Source organism: Ambystoma mexicanum, chromosome 6p (assembly GCF_040938575.1).
Source record: "Ambystoma mexicanum isolate Mex_15411 chromosome 6p, UKY_AmexF1_1, whole genome shotgun sequence".
In the NCBI taxonomy this organism is placed as follows: domain Eukaryota; kingdom Metazoa; phylum Chordata; class Amphibia; order Caudata; family Ambystomatidae; genus Ambystoma; species Ambystoma mexicanum.
In genome coordinates, this window is record NC_090935.1 from 857,834,408 (window position 1) to 857,855,914 (window position 21,507).

Genomic DNA, 21,507 nt, shown 5'->3' on the forward strand with positions numbered 1-21,507 from the left:
TAATCAGTATTATACATATTTAGTGGTAGTTTGAGGCATGCCCTACAGATAAGGGTCAGCCAATGGTGTACTAACCCCTATGTATTTTATAAGTAGACATGTTCCCCTAACCAATTCCTCCCGCCAGTCGGTTTTACAGTTTGCACGTAGGATGACATCATAGATGATGCCTTTTGGGGTATAAAACCCCTGTGTAATCAAGTTTGTGTGTGAGTGTGCAAGCATCAGTCAGATGTCTGCCAGTTTGCCCTGCTTTATTAAATTGAGAATAAAGTAGGACTTTGCCATATTCTTTGAGTCTTTCTGGTTATTTGGTCTGAGATTTGTATTGATAATTCTATCTAGCACAAGAGATGCTTGAAGGTGCTAGAGCACACACGGTCTTCACAAAATTGGACATGCAGATTCCCCAGAACTAGAGCGACCTCCTATACTTCTTCAGAGCCTTTGTAGTTTTCCAGTACCGTTTGGCCTGTGTTCAATGACTTGTGTTTTTTAGATCCTAGTGACTATAACCTTGAATGGAATTAACAATGTAAAGTATATCTGGGATAGCATTCTTGCAAAAGGACGCATGGCAGAAGAACTGAAAGTCATACTGGACAGAGCTCTGACCTAACTCAAGAATTTCAGTTTGTGACACCGCAATGGGAAATGTAAATTCTTACAACCCCGTAGAACTACCTGGGAAATGATATACCACAGGATGGGATACACCCAAAAGATAGTTTATTTAAATCAATATATATATAAATATCTTGCACTTGGTAGACTTGAGGGTTGCCTGTCCATAGTGTCTTGAAATGTCTACTTCAGTTGACATCTGCCGCAGGCATGGCTATCCATCCACACACTTTAGAAGGCAGCCACGACAATGACAAATTCGGTCAAGCGGGACATATAACCGCTTCGCACTGAAACACCAGACTTGCCTGAACACCTTTGCCATTCGAATACAGTGACAACCTGTGACAAATTTCGGTCTAGCTGGGTACATAGCGATTCGCTTGCACTAACGCTCTGTTGTGCTCTCCCTCAGTGCCTGCCCACATACCTGACCTCTTGGGCTGCTTACTGGAACCTAGCTAGTCCTCCTAATTCCTAATCCTGGCCAAATGCACACATTCATCTTAAGACTCTTTTGAGAATGTTCCCATACCTGAACTTTAGTCCCCGAGGGCTTTCCTGCCACAAAGCGTGTTGAGGCCATACAAATGGGAAAAAGTGCTACATAAATTACAACTACAATACAATACAATATGATGCTTCTCAACCTGAAGATAGAGAACAGCTTAAGTATTTCTTGGGTATGGTGGAATACGTTTAACACATTTGTAATATATTTATCCATAACATTAAACGCCTTCGATCTCTGCTCCAGAAAAGAGCTCAGTGCACATAGTTGAAGGGGTACAACACAGCATTTGCAAAAAATTAAGTATGAGATTGCATGCGTCCCTACACCAGAAAGGAAACAAAGCCCCACCAGCCATGATTGGCTAAATGTGTGTCTACCTCACAAAGATATGGAGGCCATATCCAAATGAGTCACTCATCCAGATTCCGGTCATAAACATATATCACAGTACAACAAAAACCATGCATTGGAAAACATCAGCACAGGCAAATAAGAATATGCACAGAATAGGACAATTGAGACGGGATATATGACCTAAGTATCATGGACGAACAGGAATACAACATGGATAATGAAAGCGAAAGGAACATGATGGCGGAGGGAGAACGCCCACCAAGGTGATCCCAAAGAATTAAAATAATACCAAGCAGGTAACCAAATCTTCAATGTACGTGCTAGGCATTTATACAAGATTAAAGGTTGAATTGGCACAGACTTCTGTGGGCTGCAACGTCATGGGAAGGCTTAAACAATATTGCAGAGAACTTGGGATAATAATAATAATAATTTAACATTTATATAGTGCTACGAACCCTCAGGCAGCTGAGCGCTGCTTATTATTACCCACGGTTTGTGGTGCTCATTTATCGAGCTCGGAAGGATGAAAGGCTGAGTTTGGCCCTGCTGGGATTCGAACATGCATCAGCAGGCTCTGCAGAGATGTCAAAGTACTCTACTGGCTGTGCTATCAGACCAGATATGGTCAGAAGGCAAATTATACAGAATGTTTGAAAAGGAGATAATAGTTACAATAGATCACAAGCAGGAATTTCTATGTAAAGGCACGTACCTCTGTGATGGCTCCACTCCGAATATGAGGGCCAGCAAAACTGCAGAACGGTGCTGGAGGGAAGTCTAGCCGCTCCTATCTCCTGGGCATCACATTCTCATAAGCTTTCACTTGTTACACATTGCCACATACAAAACATGTTAAACCTCAATAAAGTGGCCAATTCGGTAGAAAGACAGGTGCAAGGCTTCCAGCTGTAAGAGCCATAGACTATGTGTGACTTCCCCATCCTCCATTCCCTGGAATGGTAGATGATTTGGTAATCTCACAAAGCAACACGAGCACGCCCTGCGTAGTGATGTCATCAGGAAGAGCATGAAGGGCGAGAAGCGCTGAGTATTGATCACAAAAGGAAGAGAAATATGCACTTCATAAAAAAGGTTTCTGGAAATGAAATAAAGCATAGTGATTATCAAATATGGAACATAATTGTGGTGCTGCCCCTTTACAGGCACACGCACATGGCGAAGTGACGTTTCACTCTGCCGCGTGCACTATAAATAAAGTGGGCGTTCCCGGCCACCGCAGAGCGACTGGGGAGTCCGACTCAGCAACAAGTGTGTCCGTGTGCCTTTGTTAGCAGGTGGGAGGGGCTCACGGTACTCCGTGAGCACAGACATCCAACAGTGGCCACGAAGCAGGCGATTAACAACCCGGGCATGGTGGTGAAGGCAGTGCAGTTATTTTCTTTATTTTGATCGTAATTTCACCATTCTAAATGCCACGGAAAGGGGAAGAGCCACGCGCTTTGGCCGCCATTTTGGAATATATACTCAGGAAGGTTGCGGCTCTTTAATAGAATGCCTGTGTGCCATCCGGGCTGAATTTTTTTAAACTTTATCAGCGGAACAGCTTATGATGCACATGCTGTGCTTTTGAAGTTCTTTTTCTTCATTTATACGTCGATTATGAGGTGAGGTGCTGGGGGAGGCCTACAATTTCCTTTGTTCCCCTAGGCCCCCCCTGCTCAATTTTTGGAGCCACTGCAGTGGCCAGGTGGTCCCTTGGCAGCAACATCTGCCCAATCGGCACACTGAATGAGGTGCATGTCTGGTGCCCCAATTTTCTTTATTTCGGACATTTTCTGGGGTGCATAGAAGGAAGTGCAGGCCTGCTGTGTGCTTGGTGGGGGAAGTAGTCATCAGAAGATCACAGGACAAGGGGCACATTCACTTTGTCACGCTCATCCTGCGGGTGCTACACCATCACTGCCTGACGGACGTTGTCCCACTCATCCTCTGTGTGCAAGGTGGTGAGTTGCGGCCCCATCTAACTTGGGTGGGGTGCTTGTGCGCTCGCCATCATTCAGGATGCTACGGCAGCGGAGGTACCTCCAGTGCCCCAGGCTCCGGTGCCCCTGGCACCGCTGGGTATGAGGCAGCAAGTGGCACTCCAACCAATGCCCGAATTTGACATCTCGGGTGCTCTGTCCAGCCCGGGACCAAGCTGGATATGTACTTTAGAGCCACAAAGGAGACCGAAGACGACAATGACGTGGCGACACTGCTGTATTCTGCTGGGCCTGCGTTGCATGAGTTATTTCAGCACCTGCAACCTCCTAATGCCTCCTATGATGCAGCGAAGCCCGCCCTGCAGGAATCTTTCTTGCCACTAGCGAACACTGACTATGAACGCTGTGTCATGGGCTCCACTCGCCACAAGGATGATGAGACTTTGGACACTTTCTATGACAGGCTGCACCGTCTGGCTCTACCGTGTGCATGGGACAATCCAGGCATGATGATCCGTAACCAACTGATCCAATGGTGCGCGTCAGGCAAGTTACACAGGCAGGTGCTGCGTGACCCAGGCATTCCGCTTCCTCACATTTTGGCGTTGGGACGGTGTCAGGAAATGTCGGAGGTGAGAGCATCCAGAATGGAGGCAGGGGTGCGCCCAGGAAAGTCGGAACATGCCTGTGTGTTGATCCATGGCCAGGGTGGCAGAGGTGCTAGACGTCCAGGTGGTAACCAACATGACCGGGGCACGAGAACAATGGACTCATGCATGAAGTGCGGATATTACCACCCACACCCCGCTGAGTGCCCTGCGCAGGGGAAGTCGTGTGGCCACTGTGGGGCATCAGATCATTACGCCCAAATGTGCAGGGCTCCATTACCCATCGTAGTCCCAAGGGGGCCCGTCAGTGCGGGATTTTTCCAGCAATAACGCCCGCCTAACATTGCCCAACTTGATCAAGGGGAGGAAGGTGCCCCTCTGGAGGACCATGACGAGGATGAGGAAGAGAATGTGTTCTTCGTGTCCAGTGTGGGCATTCTGCGGTCCAAGACCAGGAGGCAGCCACAGTGACTGCTGAGGGTGAACGGGTCATCAGTTCCGGTGCTGGTCGACACAGGGGCCTCGGTGAATGTCATGGCGCGACAACATTATGACGGCATGGTATGCCCACTGAAGCGATTGACTCCCAAGGCTTGCATCTTTACATTCGGTGGGGCACAACCGATCCCATTGGATGGGGCATTCGTGGCCAGTGTGGGACATGGTGAGGCATCGATCCAAGCCCGTTTCTACGTGATGACTGTCAGCAGTAACACCATGCTGAGCTGTGTGGCGGCGGAGACGTTTGACATTGTCAGTTTCGCCTATTCTGTGTACATGGAGGATGTGCAGGAGCTACTGGCGAAGTACAGCCGTCTGTTCGAGGGCATTGGGCGCATGGTAGGTGACCCAGTGAGGATCCACATTGATGAGTCTATTCAACCGATTGCGCTGAAGCATCGGCGAGTCCCGTTTAATCTGTGGGACTTGGTTGACAAAGTGTTGGACAATCTCGTCACATTGGACATCATCAAAAAGGTGGAAGGCCCGACACCTTGGGTCTCTGCTATTGTCACAGTCCGGAAGCTGAGGCAGCCAGACTCTGTGCGGATATGTGTGGACATGAGGCTTCCAAACAAATCCATTAAAAGGGAACGCCATCTGACCCCCACTATAGATGACATCATTACGGAACTGTAAGGAGCCAGGTTCTTTTCAAAACTGGACTTGAGGGCTGGATAGCATCAAGTGGTGTTGCACCCCAAATGGCGGGATATCACAATGTTTACCACGCACCGTGGTCTCTACCGCTACAAACGTTTGAGTTTTGGAGTGTCATCAGCAGCAGAGGTCTTCCAGAATATCTTCTGCGGTGTCCTTGCTGATCTGGACAGAGTATTTAATATTGGTGTTTGCACGGTCAGAGGTGGAACATCTGGGCAGACTGGCGAAGACCTTCGAGCGGCTCCAATCTCTTGGTCTGACACTACATTGGAACAAGTGTGAGTTCCTGAAAACAAAAATCGAGTTCTTTGGTTTCACCTTCAAAGAAGGGGGTGTGTTACCAGACCCTCAGAAGGTGAAGGACATCATTGAGGCACTTCCGCCGGAGAACATATCCGAAGTTCGAATTTTTCTAGGAATGGTCACATATTGTGGCCTGTTCATTAAGAACCTTGCGTCCAGATCGGAGCCGCTGCGAACCTTGACTAAGAAAGATGGAGCAGGCCGCTTTTGAGGACATAAAAGGGGCTCTGATGGCTGAGGATACCATGGCTTTCTTTGATCCGTCTCTTCGATCAGAGATTATGGTGGATGCCAGCCCATTTGGACTGGGTGATGTGCTCACTCAGATCGATGCCAGCTCAGAGGTCCGGCCAGTCACGTACGCCAGCAAGGCCCTAACGGAAACAGAGCAGAGGTTCTCTCAGATCGAGAGAGAGGCCTTGGCGGTCCTGTGGGGCTGTCTTCACTTCCAGCTAAACGTCTTGGGGAGGCCAGTGACGGTGGTCACCGATCACAAGCTCATCTTGCCCGTACTGGGATCGTCCTTGAAGCTGCCAGTCAGGATCGAGCGGTGGATGCTGGCCCTGCTGGAATATGGGGTATCCCTCTTGTACAGGCCCGGCAACAACAATGCAGCCGGCTACCTATCCAGACACCCAAGGGGAGAACCACAGGGGACACAGAACATCAGTGCCGAGTAGGGTAATGAGCATGTCCGGCTGGTGGTGGAGGCAGCAGCCACACCCAACTCAGTGCCGATCCGTGAACTGGAGCAGGCGGCAGCGGAGGATGAGTGTTTTATCATCCTGAAAGCGGCCCTGCAAAAGGGATCATGGAGGTCTGTCGTGGACATATTGGCGCTGAGGACCCAGGAAGCGAAGGCTGCGTTTGAACAGCTTTGGAAGGTCAGGGATGAGCTGGCATTCTCAGAGGCCGGACTGCTGCGCAAAGGTGACCAGATTGTGACCAGATTGTGACCCCTCAAGCAAAGATCTTGCAGGTGATTGAGCTGGCACACCAAGGAGATCAGGACACTGCCAAGATGAAGGTCCGCCTGCACCAAAAGGTGTGGTTCCCGGACCTCGAGAAGCAGGTTGAGGAGTTTATGGCGGCCTGTGTGTGGTGCCAGGTGGCATCCCCAGCTCAGACTATGCAGCGAGGCGCCAAACCATGGGAGGTGGTCCACGCCAACTTTGGCTGCACAGGCTGGGACACCCATTTTCTTGTGATCGTGGATTAGTGGTCTAGATACCCGAGGTGGAGTTTGTGGAGTTGGTGACTCTTGAGAACGTTGCTGTCGCGGCAGAGAAGATCTTCGCCTCCCACGGACTGCCTCAGGTACTATGCTCGGACAATGGTCCACTCTTCCAAAGGGAACATTTTGCCCACATTATGGAGGAATATGGAGTCCACCACCGAAAGATCACGCTGATGTGGCCCAGGGCGAATGGTGAAGCGGAATGCATGATGAGGACCCTGAACAAGGTCTTTCGCATTGCTCAGGGCCAGGGTCTGCAGAGGGCCCTTTACAAATTCCTACGAGAGTACCGGGCCACCCCACATACCTCCACGGGTGTTGCGCCGGCTGAAGCAATGTTCAGGAGGTGCCCGAGGAGCCTCATCCCGGAAGTGGGCGAGTGTGAGCCAGCAGTCATCAACGATGAGCAGGTGGAAAGGGCGACGAAAGTAAGGACTGAGCAGGAGAACATCCGAAGGGGACTTCACCCCCAGCAATTCGTCCCACTCGATGAGGTGCTGGTCAGGAATAGTCATCCACAAGGAAAGCTGTCGTTGACCTATGAGCCTGGTCCCTTGGACGTGGTAGCGGTGCACGGCTCAATGGTAACAGCATCAGATGGGACTGCATCTGTGACTCGCAACGCTAGTTTCTTCAAGAGACTGGGAGAATCCAGGACGGCGCAGAGAAGGGACATGACCGAGGTTCCAGACAAGGGCAGTGGCATGGTCCATTCGCCAAGCTCCCCAGGTCGGGGGAGCTCAGGTGAGGAGGGCCCGATCTGGGAGGCGGGTAGGCGGTATCCCCAGAGGGTCAGGAGGGGGAAGCCTGCCCACCTGAGTGACTATGTTTTGGACCCCTGAACTAGCGGGAACACACTATGGACTGGAATTTACATGCAGAACAGGGATGGCTGTGATTAAAGAGGTCTGTTATTTGGTGTTCAGTGTGTTTTGATGTTTTGTAGGTAGCCACCCTTTGTACTTTGTTTTGTTATGAAAAAGGAGGAGTGTGGTGCTGCCCCTTTACAGGAGCACGCACGCAACGGACTGACGTTGCACTTAGCTGCGTGCACTCTGAATAAAGTGGGCTATCCCGGCCGCAGCAGAATGACCAGGGAGCCCGACCCAGCAACAAGTGGGTCCGTGTGCCTTTGTTAACGGGGGGTGGGGCTCACAGTACTCCGTGAGCGGAGACATCCAACAAAAATTAGAATCAGGAAAAGTAACGATTGTTCTTTTGTAGAAAGCTGCAATTTTGCGAATTTTACAGTACTTTAAATAAGTGAGGGCCTCTGTAGCCTGCAAGAGTAATCCCTGTATTGCTAATGGCATCACCATAAATACACATTACTGTACTCCAAGGCTGTTTGGATCTTTTTGACTACTGCGCATTTTTTACTGCAAATCCCAAAAATGTCAATTTTGCTGTTGCTTTTTTGCACTTTTTCGAAAATAAATGTGGTGGGAAACCTCCTACACTCCCCGCCCACATCGCCCATGCCTAATTAATAGCCCTACCCCAACTACCATCTATACTTGCAAGAAAAGGTGCAGACATTCGATGAATAAAACCATACATGTTGGTGTTTGCATCGGTGGGATTTGGCTTTTTCGTTCTGTGCCGTCTGTTTCTGCGTTGAGTCATGTGCACTACATTGCCGTGAAATAAATCGCAGAAAGAGGGGATACAGTCAACCATTGTGCATCAGATGAATGAATGGCTGAACAGTAGCGTTTTGCCACACTCATTTGCATAAAGCCAGACTTACCTCCTTGCAAGGTTACAAGGTTGTCCATGAGAGGACGGTTTCTTTTTTGACAAGCTCTTTTAAACTTAAGTACAATCAAATGAGTACCAGCCCAACTAAGGCACATGTGAGGAAACCACTGCTGCTATAAAATGCTGAATTTAAAAAAGAGCAGTTCTTCAGTGTGTGATCTCCAAACTTTCCCGACATGTTCAGGGCGCATAGCTCAGTGCAGAGCCCTAGTTTAGGTTATCAGGAAACTGCTATATGTTTTCCTGTATCCTTCTCTTGAAGGCCTGCTATGACGTCTTCACACGAAAACAAACATGCTGTCCAGAGTTTATGATCGTTTTTTTAGCTTTATTTTTGCTTGACAGACACCGTTAGACAGATATCAAATAGCAGAATGTGCATTAATTGGAACGCAAGTACGGAATCAGCCTCGTGCACGTTCTACAATAATAGCGGCAAGAACCAAGCCCAGTAAACAGAAATCCTGACCAGTTTCATAACTCAGGTCGGTGGCCCAGCCTACAGACATTCCCAGTGGCACATTTTAGTCAGTCTGGGGTCTCGCCAGATAGACACAGTAGGAGCCCACGATATCCTTTGGGTTGGACGTGCGGGCAAAGTACTTAAGGTCCTTGCAGTTCCCCGCCCAGGTTAGTCACTGGGATCTAAAAAGCATAAGTCGTTGAGCCAAACGGTAAACTCACGTACTACAAAGGCTGTCAAGAAGTCAAGGATGTCGCCCTATTTCTGGGTAATTTGCATATCCAATTTTGTGAAAACATACAGGGTAATTCATGGAATTAATGTGCGCTGAAAAGGGGATTGCAAGCGAGAAAATTGCAGCGTGCGCGAGCGAAAGCCACGCACCCAGCCATGAGTCAATTCATTGAATGTACTGCGCGTGGCTTACCTGAGATGTGCGCTGAATCCGCGTGTGGCGCACACATCATTGCGACATCCCGAAGGCTGTGCGCGAGACGGCCAGTGAAGGCGCACACAGGTCAGCGGACACACCTAAAAGGGGAAACTGTGGGCGTTACGGGGGAAGTACCGCTGCCAAATCCTTGCAACGCACACACGCGCGCTAACAACACGTAGTCATGGAATCGAACAGGGGAAATCTGTGCGCCACAAAAGACGCGCTAATCCGGAAACACGTACGCCAGGCGGAAGCAGACGGAAGCATCCCTGCGCAGCATAAAAGTGTGCGCAAACAACAAACAAGCTCAAACGCTACTATGAATATACCGTTCCTCGCAGCAGTGATCATGGGACACCGCAGGAGAAGGAGGATAGCCAGGCCCCGCATTTTTACCCAGGACCAGCCTTTTTGGGATGCTTGATGACCAAGTCTATGGCAGGTACAGGTTTCCACCCGATACCATCCTAGAACTGGTTGCTAAGTGGCAGGATGACCTTACATCACCCACCCTATGCTCCCAAGCACTGAGCCCCTTGGAAGAGGTGCTCAATGTACTCCATTTCTTGGCTACTGGGTCATTTCAGCGGACAAGTGCCATAGTTGGGGGCGTCTCACAGGCCACACAGTCACGCTGCCTACACCAGGTGTTGGCGATCACGTCCCTCAGTCGGCAGGCACATATACATGCCCAGAACACCTGCAGAAAGGCAGGCCATGGTCCACGACTTCACCCCAAAGTGCTAGGTGCCATTGATTGCATCCATGTGGCTCTACGTCCTCCTAGGGCCACTGAGCACATCTATCGAAACCGCAAGCACTGGCATTCCATCAACGTGCAGATTGTATGTGATGCCAAGGGAATCAACACCTCTGTATATGCCAACTATCAGGAGTCCAATCATGATAGTTTCATATTCAGAATGTCACCACTAAACTGGGACCTGGAAGCTGGGAGGCATGGCGACACATGGCTCATAGGTGAGTACAAATGCCTCCGCACATGTATGCATGTCACACACTGACAAATGGCAAAACCCAACTAATGACAACCATTATCACCTCCCCAGGGGACAGTGCCTACCCTCTGAGCACCTACATGATGGCGTCAATACGGAACCCCACCACACCACCCAAGGTAAGATACAACGCAGCCCATATTGCAACCCGCGGCATAGTGGAGTGCAGATTCGGAGTGCTGAAGTCACGTTTCTGCTCCCTTGACCGCTCTGGTGGCCAGCTGCTATATGCACCCCCAGTAGTGTGCAGGATCATAGTGGCAGCATGTGTCCTGCACAATGTTGCAACCCAGTGGGGCGTGCTGGTGGACATGGTCGTGCCCCCACATCCCCAACCACATGCAGGGCCCCTGCGCATGGGAGGGGAAAGGGCACGTGGTGAGGCAGCCCGCACCCAGCTTGTGGCAAATTTTTTCACATAAAATACCACCCCTGCGGAGTGCACACAGGCCTGGCACATACCAGCTGACAATTTATGATGACAAAAGGGACAGTGAACTGTCACAACCATACCACCCTGAGATTGTTTATCTGGAAGTGCTACATTGTGTGCATCCCTAGCTACTTAAAAAAACAATGCTATGACAGTAAAAGGCATACATTCATGCTGCATGAAGGACTACCCCCTTGCAAAATAGCATAGCCAAATACTTGTATGTCACCCAAACCCTCCCAAACCCCATCTGAGCTGGCCATTACACCATGGCATGGCATGCAATGTCAAAGCAACCAAATGAATGCACAGCACGTCACACAAGTCTCACAAACTGCACCATCACAAATTGAAACAGGGCAGAGACAATTCCCTCACACCTATGAAAAATAAATAGCACACATGAACAAATACTTATCAACAAGAGAAAACATTAATACAGGACCCAACAGTGGAAATGTATGACAGTAACCAATGACAATAGTGCAAGTGGTACAACCTGACAAAGGCAGCACATTGACCCCTTCAATCTCCAGTGGGTTGTTGGTAGGTAAATGTGGCAGGTTACTGCATACATCATGAACTGCATCTGCAATGGACACAGGCAAGTTAACACATGAAGAAGCTACATGCAAATATGCATAATGGCCAGTATGTTATACAATATACAAATGGAGAAATCATTAGCAATCCCCACTAGGGGTGTTTACACAGTTTGGACTACAGACTGGCCACACAACTGATGGGAGCCCAATGCCTCTGTGTAAGTTACTGTCACACAGTGACACCCTTGCAAGCCCATGGAAAGTGGAAGCAGGAGTGGCATATGTGTCAGGACCCCAAGCTGCTAACACAAACACAGGACAAGCCTGCATGGGCCCAGCCGTAACACACAGTGGATGCCTACGGGTGCCACACTGTAACATGAATGTACAATAGAAGCAAAAGAATTTTCAATGAAAAAGGAAAAATTAAAATTTAAAATAAAACGGAAAAATTGTAATTCCAAGTAGAAATGAAAAAAGAAAATAAAAATTTAAAAATAAAAATATTAAAAATTAAAAATTTAAAATAAAAAATTAAAATTACAATGAAAAAGAAAAATGAAAATGGAAAATTACAAATTACTATTGAAAAAAGAAAAATCAAAAATGGCCATGGGTCGACCGGGGGGGGGGACCACCCAGGAGGGAGGAGTTTCAGGGTGCACCCCAACAACTCTCCATGGGCTCATGGCCTGCACGGCTACCCGATAGTGGGAGAACTGCCGTCACTGTCATCACCCTCTGGTGGTACATTAGAAGGTGTGTGTGGTATGGGAGGCAGACCACGCAAAGCCCTGGCATGCTCCTCCATGGCTGCAAGCATGTGGGTCTGAAAGGTTTGGTTCTGCAGGATGATGGTCTGGAGATCCCCATGCAGCACCTCACGTGTAGCACAGACTTCTGCCTGCAAGGCCTCACGTGATGCCCGGATCTCCTCACGGGTTGCCTGAAGTTCAGCTGAGATTGTGTGTGTTAGCTTCTCCAGCTGCTGTTCTGACCTTGTACTCTGGGACACCTCAAGTGCACCCAGAGTATCTCTGAGGGACCTATGTTCTACCCTCAGGGCATCCCTGTGGGCCTGTGACTCTGCAGATATGGCTGTGCAAAGAGTCTCCAGTTCAGCCCGACGGTCCCTGTTGGAGGCAATTTGCGGTACCGTACTTAGCGCCTTCCCCATTCCCATTGAGCCCTATGGGGCAAAAATGGGAATAGGGAAGGGCCATGGAGGAAGAGGGAATTACCGCCCCGCCAACCTTGTAATGGGGTGGTAATTCCCCCTTTCTCCATGGCGGAGTCGGTAAGTAACCGGCATGGACAATGGTGCTATTAGCACCATGGTATTCCGCCTGGATCGTAATGAGGCCCATGGTCTGGACACACATGCATGGCCACTCACCGGGCATTGCCTCAAGATCTGGTAGGTCTCCCACGCCTTGGATCTGATCCTCTACGATGAACCCTCTACCAATTGCGTCATGTTCTGTGAGTTCATCCTCCCCTGGTGGAGACCTACTGCCTGTCACCAGAGTAGAGGCATAATTGGAAGCCAGCTTGTTTTTTGCTCTGCGTTTGAGGTAATTCCACCGCTTTGAGCAATCATCAGCTGTGCGCTTCACAAATCCAAGGAAACTAATCTGGTCCGCGATGCACTGCTAGTGGGCCCTACATTGAGCAGTCGTAGTCTTGCACCCTGCAGTCACCAGCATGTCGCGGCCTTGTGCTGACACGTAGCCCACAAGTGCGTCTAGTTCCACATCATTAAAACCCCACTTCCTTGACGTGCCGGAGGGGCGAGCTGTGTCTGGGGTCCCAGCCTGTTCCTCAAGAGCATGCTTCTTCCTCTTGAGCCTACCTAATCAATAACTATTTACAAAAAGGTGGGGCATAGTCCATGCACCCCAAAGAAAAATTATAAAAAACGAAACCTACACCTACAGAACTATTTACAAAGGCAGAGGCTAGTCCGGCGGCCCACTCATTGATGTTGCGGGCCAGGGCATCATCGACGCCACGTCGATGTTTCCGGAGGCAGGCCTCTTCCCTGGCATCGAGGTCTCGCAGGGATGCAGCCATGGCCTCCTCCAACTCCCTGCACTCAGCCCGCCTCAATGCCCTGTGCATGGAATTCTCCGCCCTGACCATTGTGAGCCGTGCCCTCTCCGCCCGCTGCCGCTCTGCACCTATTTGCTGGCCCAACTGCTGCCACACGGAAGACACTCCCAATCCTGGGTCCTCCTGCCCGCCGGCCGATGCCTGCCACGATGATGTTGGTGGGCCCGAGGCCTCATGCCTCCTACACCGAGCCTGCTGCAGCCACCTTTCTGCTGCCTGCCGCCACCACCACGACTGCCTCCGGGTAGATGGCAACACCCGGGTTCATCGTGCAGGTGCCCTGCTTGAATGTGCCTGCACATCGTCCATTGCCATGGGTTCAGTTGCTGGGGTGACCACCTGTGCTGGAGCACCGACTCCCGACTGTGGCAGGGTTGGGATCTCCACCAGCCTGGCTGCGTTGGTTGGGGCAGGTCCACAGGGGGCCCTGGTGGCATCTGGGCCGGAAGATGGCACGGAGAACAACTGGCGTATAGTGTGAACAGAGGAGGAGAGGGCTGCAAGACAGAGCGACACATGGAGGAAACCCCCGACCATGAGCCCTCTCAAGTGGGCCACGTTGGCACACGTCTCTTTGTGATGACGTGCGTGGTCCCCCCAGAAAGCACGCACGTCATCACAAATTACACATGTGCGCAACGTGACACCAATGAGGACGGACTCGATCCTGTCATGGGTCCCCACGTCCGCAGGTAGAGGAGTGCCAAATGACGTGGACCTCCCCCCTACCTGTGGACGGGCCTGGGATGGGGCATCCCTGCTGGTGCATGGTGATGCAGTCTCAGTGTCAGGGACAGTGACATGCACAGGCCCCTCCATAGCGACCTGTGCTGCCTCCTGCCCCAGCCCCTGGACTGCACCACTTGCACCAGTGGAACCACCCCCACCAGGCCCCATGTGCAGCTTGGATGCGGCCTCCTCCTCCTCCATACACACCACCAACCTGGATGTCTCCGCACGGTCTTCTGCCGTCGCCAGCCCCTGTGGGGGCTCACCCACCCCTTCCGCTGCAGCCGTAGTGGCAGGTGCGGCACCAGTCCCCTCACTCCCGGATGATGGAATGACCTGGGAGGGTGACTGGGCCTTGCGTCGCCAGCCGGTGGAGGCATCCCTGCAACTTTCCTCCACTGCGCCGTCTCCGCCCTCTTCTTCACTCGCCGCTGTGTAAAGGGAGACATTGAACACAAGCATCAGGGTACTGTACAATAGTCCCCTAGACACAAAGCAATAGCACATGAGTGGCACTGTCAAACGTCACTTCCATTATGTCCCTCCACAACACATGGGTCAGTGCAGGCAACACACATGCAGGAACAGGCATGGCACATGCAACAATCATTTGCATCCATGTCCAAGACACCGTAGAAACATCCAATGGTGGGCTGAAACTCACATGCATCATGGGATATGCTGATCACATGCACACACATCACCGGAGGGTCATGCATCTGGCCCCGTACACCCCCCAGACACAGTGGATCCAAGGATGACTAGGCTGTATCAGTGAATCAACACATCATCATGGACATGTGTCATGAATCCGCAGTCACTCACACACTTCTCAGACACACAGACATGTACACCATGCATGTCCATACCAGCAGCACCCTTCTCTCACACCCCAAACATGTCCAAGTACAAACACAGGCATGCATACATGTGTGCATTCCGCATGCTGCTCCGCATGATGCATTGTGACACATACACCATCCATGTGGGTCACGCCTGACTGGACTCACATGCAGCACCATCATGTCCCTGCACACACACACAAATCCATACATGACCCATGTCACACATATAGCCAAGTAGCTAACTACCACCACACTGCAACATTCACTGATTTAAAATGGAATGCATGGGCACTTACCGCTCGACTCCAGATGTGCCTGCATCCAGAGGATCTGGTGGTTAAGCACTGGGCAAATGTGCTCCAGGACCCTCATCTGCTGGGTGGCAAGCTGGCCCCGGCGCCCCACTGCATCCGCTGCCTCCAAGAGGCACTGGGCCTTCTTGAGGGTCCTGGACTTGTAGTCCTCCCAGCGCTTCTGGACATGTTTGATGTTGTGTGGGTGCCACCCACTCCACGTTGATGGCACCCACTATGTCCTTCCAGATCCTCTCCCATCCTTCCTTGTCGGCGCACAATGGTGTGAAGAGGGCATCATAATGCCCAAGGACTTGCTCCACCAGGATGCCAACTTCATTTGCACTGAAGATGGCAGCCCTCTGCCTCTCTTTGGACCCTTTGGATTGTTGGGCGCATGGGCCCTTGAATATTCATGTGTATATAGTTATGGACCTGGATTTACTTTATTTTTTGACCCATGGAGGAAAGCTTTGCTTTTTTGGAACTTTGGATTTTGTTTTATGGACTGATGCTTTGGAGCCCTTTTACTTTGGATTTTATTGATTACAGCCATTGTGATGTGGTGGGTGGGGGGACATGGGTCGGGGCCTGCTGGAAGGTTGCCGTCAATGGGGATGGGGTGGGGGCCATGAGCTAGGGCCTGCTGACAGGTTGTCGTCAATGGGGGTGGGGTGGGGGACGTGAGTCGGGGCCTGGCAGGTTGCCGTCAATGGGGGTGCAGTGGGGGGACATGTGTCAGGGCTCCCAAGTGCATGGTCCCATGTGGCTTGCCTGCGGGTCATGGTCTGGGGTGATGGGCTGCCTGCGGGGCTTGCCCAGGGGTGTAGGGTGGTCCCCTGTGGTGTGGGCTGCCTACGGGTCATGGTCCGGGGTGATGGGCTCCCTGCGGGGCATGCCCAGGGGTGTAGGGTGGTCCCCTGTGGTGTGGGCTGCCTGTGGGTCATGGTCCGGGGTGATGGGCTGCCTGCGGGGCATGCCCAGGGGTGTTGGGTGGTCCCCTGTGGTGTGGGCTGCCTGTGTGTCATGGTCTGGGGTGATGTGCTGCCTGTGGGGCATGCCCGGGGGTGTAGGGTGGTCCTCTGTGGTGCTACGGGATGTTTGCTGCGCCACGGCTCAAAATGGCTTTGGGAATCCATGAATATGCTGTGCGCCAGAATGCTGTTTAGCGCAACCGGCTGACGCACGCTGGCGCACGCTCCCTCTCTGCATAGACCGTGTGCGCTGCTTCTGCACTGAAATCTATGAATTAACCCCCTGGTCTCCATTCACTGATAACGTGATTTCTGAGATGTTAGGAAGCAGAAAGCTGCCATATTCAAAAGCTCTGTTCAGGATCCTTGGGTCAGTGCAGAGCCCCAGTTTGGGATACGTCCACTTTCCAGGTCGACAATTGGGCTCAACCATTCAGTGGAATCGACTGGTTCAAGAACTTTAAACTTTTGCAGTACAATTTCTATTCCCTATTTTGTAGTTACTGATACTGTTCAAACTCGGTAGTTTACCAGGCTGACGTCTTTTTTTGGACACTGCTGCATATCTCTCTGGTATCCCTAGGTGTCCGTTCAGTGTTATCATCGTGACCTGTTTTCTGGTGTTCGGCTCTAGTTTGATGTTGAGGCATCCTTATTGAGAACATCCAAGGGCTGGGTTGCCATTCTCGGTGATGTGTACAGGTTTCCTTTTGAGTGTCTCCCTTTGAATTCAATTTGACTTTTTATGGAACGCAGCCGTATCACCAGTTCATTTTTAATTTAAAGTGCCTACCTTTAGTTCAAAAACTCACGAAAACATTACTGGACGCATGTTCTTTTTCCCAAGCCAAATTTAGCATCACCTCGGCTTGCAGAAGCAAGCACTAGTAATTTCCCAAGTCAGGGCCAGGTTGAGACAGGCACAGCAAATTATTGGGCTGTGCAGCCAGCACCCTCACAGCCTCCTTAAATGTTTCCTTTGTTATCAGCAACGTCTTTCTGATGCATGATGGCCGGGACATTTCCAGCTGAAAGACCCCATACAACACCAGTTACCTAGAATACTTGTGGCTGATTCCAAATGAATCAGAGTAACAGAATATAGTAAGGAGTAACTGCGGTTCCCCAAGGGCGTTCAACCTACCAGCGCTTTGAGGTCATACCAATGATATATAGAGCGCTTTATAAATGCCAAGTAACATAACATAACATTAGTTTATTTATTTAATTATGTATTTAATTAATTATTTATAATGCGCCTTAGGCCCAACGGGCAAATGTTTACATCCGTGATGTCCACTAGTTTAGCATGCAGATAAAGTATGCTTTATGTTTATTGTCAAATGTTCTTAACATCATTGATAACAAGCTGTACGTTAGAGACAAATAATCTCCATGACTAACTGACTTTACTACCCAATGGGCCTCAATACGGCTTTGGCGGCATGGCTGCCTCCAAAACCGGGTCCGGGTTCCTTGAATGGGGAATTACCGGGCCATTCCGAGTTAGGAGGGCCCGGTAATTCCTCCCTCAGGGAACCCAGGCCCGGACCTTCCCCATTCCAATTCGAGCCCCCATAGGGCTCAATGGGAATGGGTGCAGGGAGCTAACAACGGGCCGATTACGACCGGCACGTTGTTAGCTCCCTGGTCCCCTATCGGGACCCGGTAAGGACGCCTGGTTTCACCAGGCGTCCTTACCGGGTCCCGCGAGGGGACCTCGTAATCAGGCGGAATGGGAATAACGGGTCCACATCCCTTAGCGGACCCCGTTAACCCATTCCGCCTGACTCGTAATGTGGCCCAATATGTTTTAGTGTATATCTGAAAGTGGAGAAAATGCAGAGGATATGAAAAGGAGACGTTTCAGGCTGGAATTATTTTGCATCCTGGGGCCTATAGTTTTCCTTTCAGGATTTGGAAAATAAGGCTACAATGATATTCTTTGGCTTAACATGTTCAGTTATTGAACGCGGCTCACCGACAGGGCAGAGTCATCCCTCAAAGAGGATACTCGACTTTTCTCTAGCATTTAACCCAAAAGGGGCAGGAATGGATATATTCTACAGCACTTTAGCAACGTTGTCTTCATACTTTGAGTACTTATTCAAGGACACAAGGACGTTTCACCTATTTCTCAACGATAACTGGGGGCTTTGTCCGCTTTACTGTAAAAAATAATATACTTCTCATTTATGCCCAGCCTTGAGAAAGACGGAAAGCAGGCCGAGGCGCGTGTTGGCACTTGGGCATTTGCTTAATTTACATATAAACATCTTTTTTCGTGACCATAATCTTGCTTGGATTATTGATTGAAGCATTTTAACCAAACGGAAGAGTGGCTTATTTCTATGCCGCAAGATGATTTTTAGTATGACGAGGACTGCCAACTCACATGCCATTGTAGTTTAGGAGGAATCTATGTGATCACTGCGCCGCCCGTAACTGCGCCGACGAAAATGTGGACGCCAATTACAGCACAGCAGAGTGATCAAATAGATCAGTTTACCCACCTCCCCGACCCCGCATACCCCTACCCAACCCCCCACCCCACTTACCTTCACGTGGCACACTTCTGTGTGCGCCGTCGACTCCAAGCTATCCCTGCGACGTCGGTTCCTCCAACTTGCGTTGGTCAGAGCTGACGCCGCAAGTGCTTTTTTTTTTTTTTTTTACTTTCTTGTCCCCTGCTTACCACAATGGTAAGCGGGGGACAACCCTGCAACCCCTGACTCCCGTTACTGCCCCCAAGGAGACCGGGGGACGCCCCCACAACCCCCACTCTGCTTGGGGGCATTACTGGGAGTTAGTATTTTGTGCACCCCCAAAGTCGCAGTGACATCGGGGGCGCACAAATGAGGGCGACATTATGGTGTATTACCGCTTAAGAGTTAACACACAATTATTAGGTTAGGACATGCACATGGTCTGAGGTGTATTTCTTTGTCTATGATGTTCCTATAAGGATTTCCATGTTGTCAGGTTGCTGCAGTTTGTATATTGTGCAAGTAAACCCTCTAAGACAGCATCATTTTAGGCCTTGAAATCTGAAACTTAAAAATGTGTACCAAGAAAAACTTGGAAGGTGTGTAGACAAGTGCTTAAATTGCACAGTGGGTGAAAATCCCTGCTTCACTGTTTAGCCAACGTTTGTAATTCTGGGTAAATGATTAATCTCACTATGACTGAACTGCAAACATTGGAGACTTATAAGTGATTAAATTCACAATATTTGAAAAGAAATGCCCTTACAATGGGCACATTTCATAATTTTAGGGACAAAATGATGTACCCCCATACTTCTCTGTTATTGGCCCCGCTAAAGCCACCCAGAATTGCGTTATTGTTGCACTGGCCCTCCCTCAGTCCAGTGACAGACACCTATATATTATCTACAGCCTTTTGGTGCACCAGAGATTACAATATAACAGGGGTCCGGCGCTTAAACCATTAATAATGTTCTCTTGTGCTGCCAGTCACTGATGTTGCTTAGATCATCCAGAGTTCTGCCCCAAAGGACAATGAGGGAAAATCTATTCTATCCCCCATTTTTCTATGTTTTTAAATCTTGTATGTCTTCTGGCCTTTTCACAGTTTCTAGTAGCCTCAGGATCGGCAAGAGGTAGTGTAGGGGACTCATTTAGTAGCAGCAGGAACAAGACAAGGTTGCTTTGTTACAATGTTGCTATGTTACAATGTTGATGTTTGCAGAGCTGAAAAGACAAGGCTCTCCGTGGAGTGTATGTTTTAGATATTATATGAGGTAGCTGAAGCAGAGGTTCTGTCACAAGGGTCTAGGGTTGCCAGGTGACACATGTCATGAGGGACACCCTTAGACCCTACAGTACTCCTGGGTTAGCTTTTATCTTAGTTGTATTTCATTCCATTACATTCAATTGAAGTGACTGCAGCCAGATGGTTACTGGCAACTGCAGAGTATATTGCAGGGAAGCAACAGGTATGGGTTGACCAAAATAATGAATTTTTATTTTTCTAAATGAGTGTTATTTATAAATTAAATTATTTTGAGAAAAGATACATAATAATATAAAATTAATATTCACCTGTCACCTGTCATGGATTGACGTCCTGTAGTGCGCCTGTAGGAAAATATCATTTTTACTGCCTGGCACTGTTTGCGGCCCGATGCAGTTCTAATTTAATGCCAATAACAATATGTTTAAGCTATGTTCGTAATTGTGAGTTATAGTGTAAATGACGACTCAACGATAATACTAATAAACATGCTCTAAAGAGATCTTCGTGTCAAATACTATGTTATTTAATTTGCATGCACATTTGGATCAAATATCCTTATTCATATATATTGTTGTATATTTCTGTCGAGGATTTTATTATTCAAGGCATTCTCTAGTTTAGCCCCAATGCAACAAAAGCCAATAAAGATTTCAAACTAAAGGTCATGCCCCCGTCGGCCGCCATCCTGTCCAGCTCTGCCCATCCCCGCCACTGCACAACCCGACTCCTTCCTTTTTGGATGCAGCCAGAGTACCACTAGTTCCTTTCCTCCACTTCCATCATTGATGTGTGTTGTCGGAAGTGGCCTCTACACTGTTAATAGTGAGCAATGAGTACAGGGTGAGGTGGGGCTTGACACGCATATCGAGGTTCAGAGGTGCTTTCCTCTGATTCTGGTGACTGTGTGCGAGAGTGGAGGCTGCAGACGTGCAGGGAGCAGAGGGGAGTACACGTATGCTCTCAGTACCCTGAGACAGGTGACTGATACCCGGAGGGGGTCGTGAGGGGGCAGCTGGCTATTGCGCCCCATAGAGCATGAGGTATGGACGCACTGTGGAGCAGCCACCCTTAGCTGCATTAGCTGTTGGAGCATGAAGCTCCGAGTAAGAGGAGAGCAGGAGCCTCCAGGCTGTCTCCTGAAAGCATCCTGTGAGTACATGTGCATATGGCTATCTCTCTAAAATGATAGAGTTGCATGCATCAGAGACAGCTGCAAGTGCACGGACAGAGAGGTGCATTACGCAGTGCGTTTTGATGCCATTGGTCTTTTGTGTCCCTTCTCTAACCAGAAGGTGACGGTTGAAGCCAGTGAGGTGGACTACGGAGCTGCTACGGAGCCACTGTGCTAGACTGCGCTGAGCTGCTGAGCCGCAGTGGTGGGCAGGGCT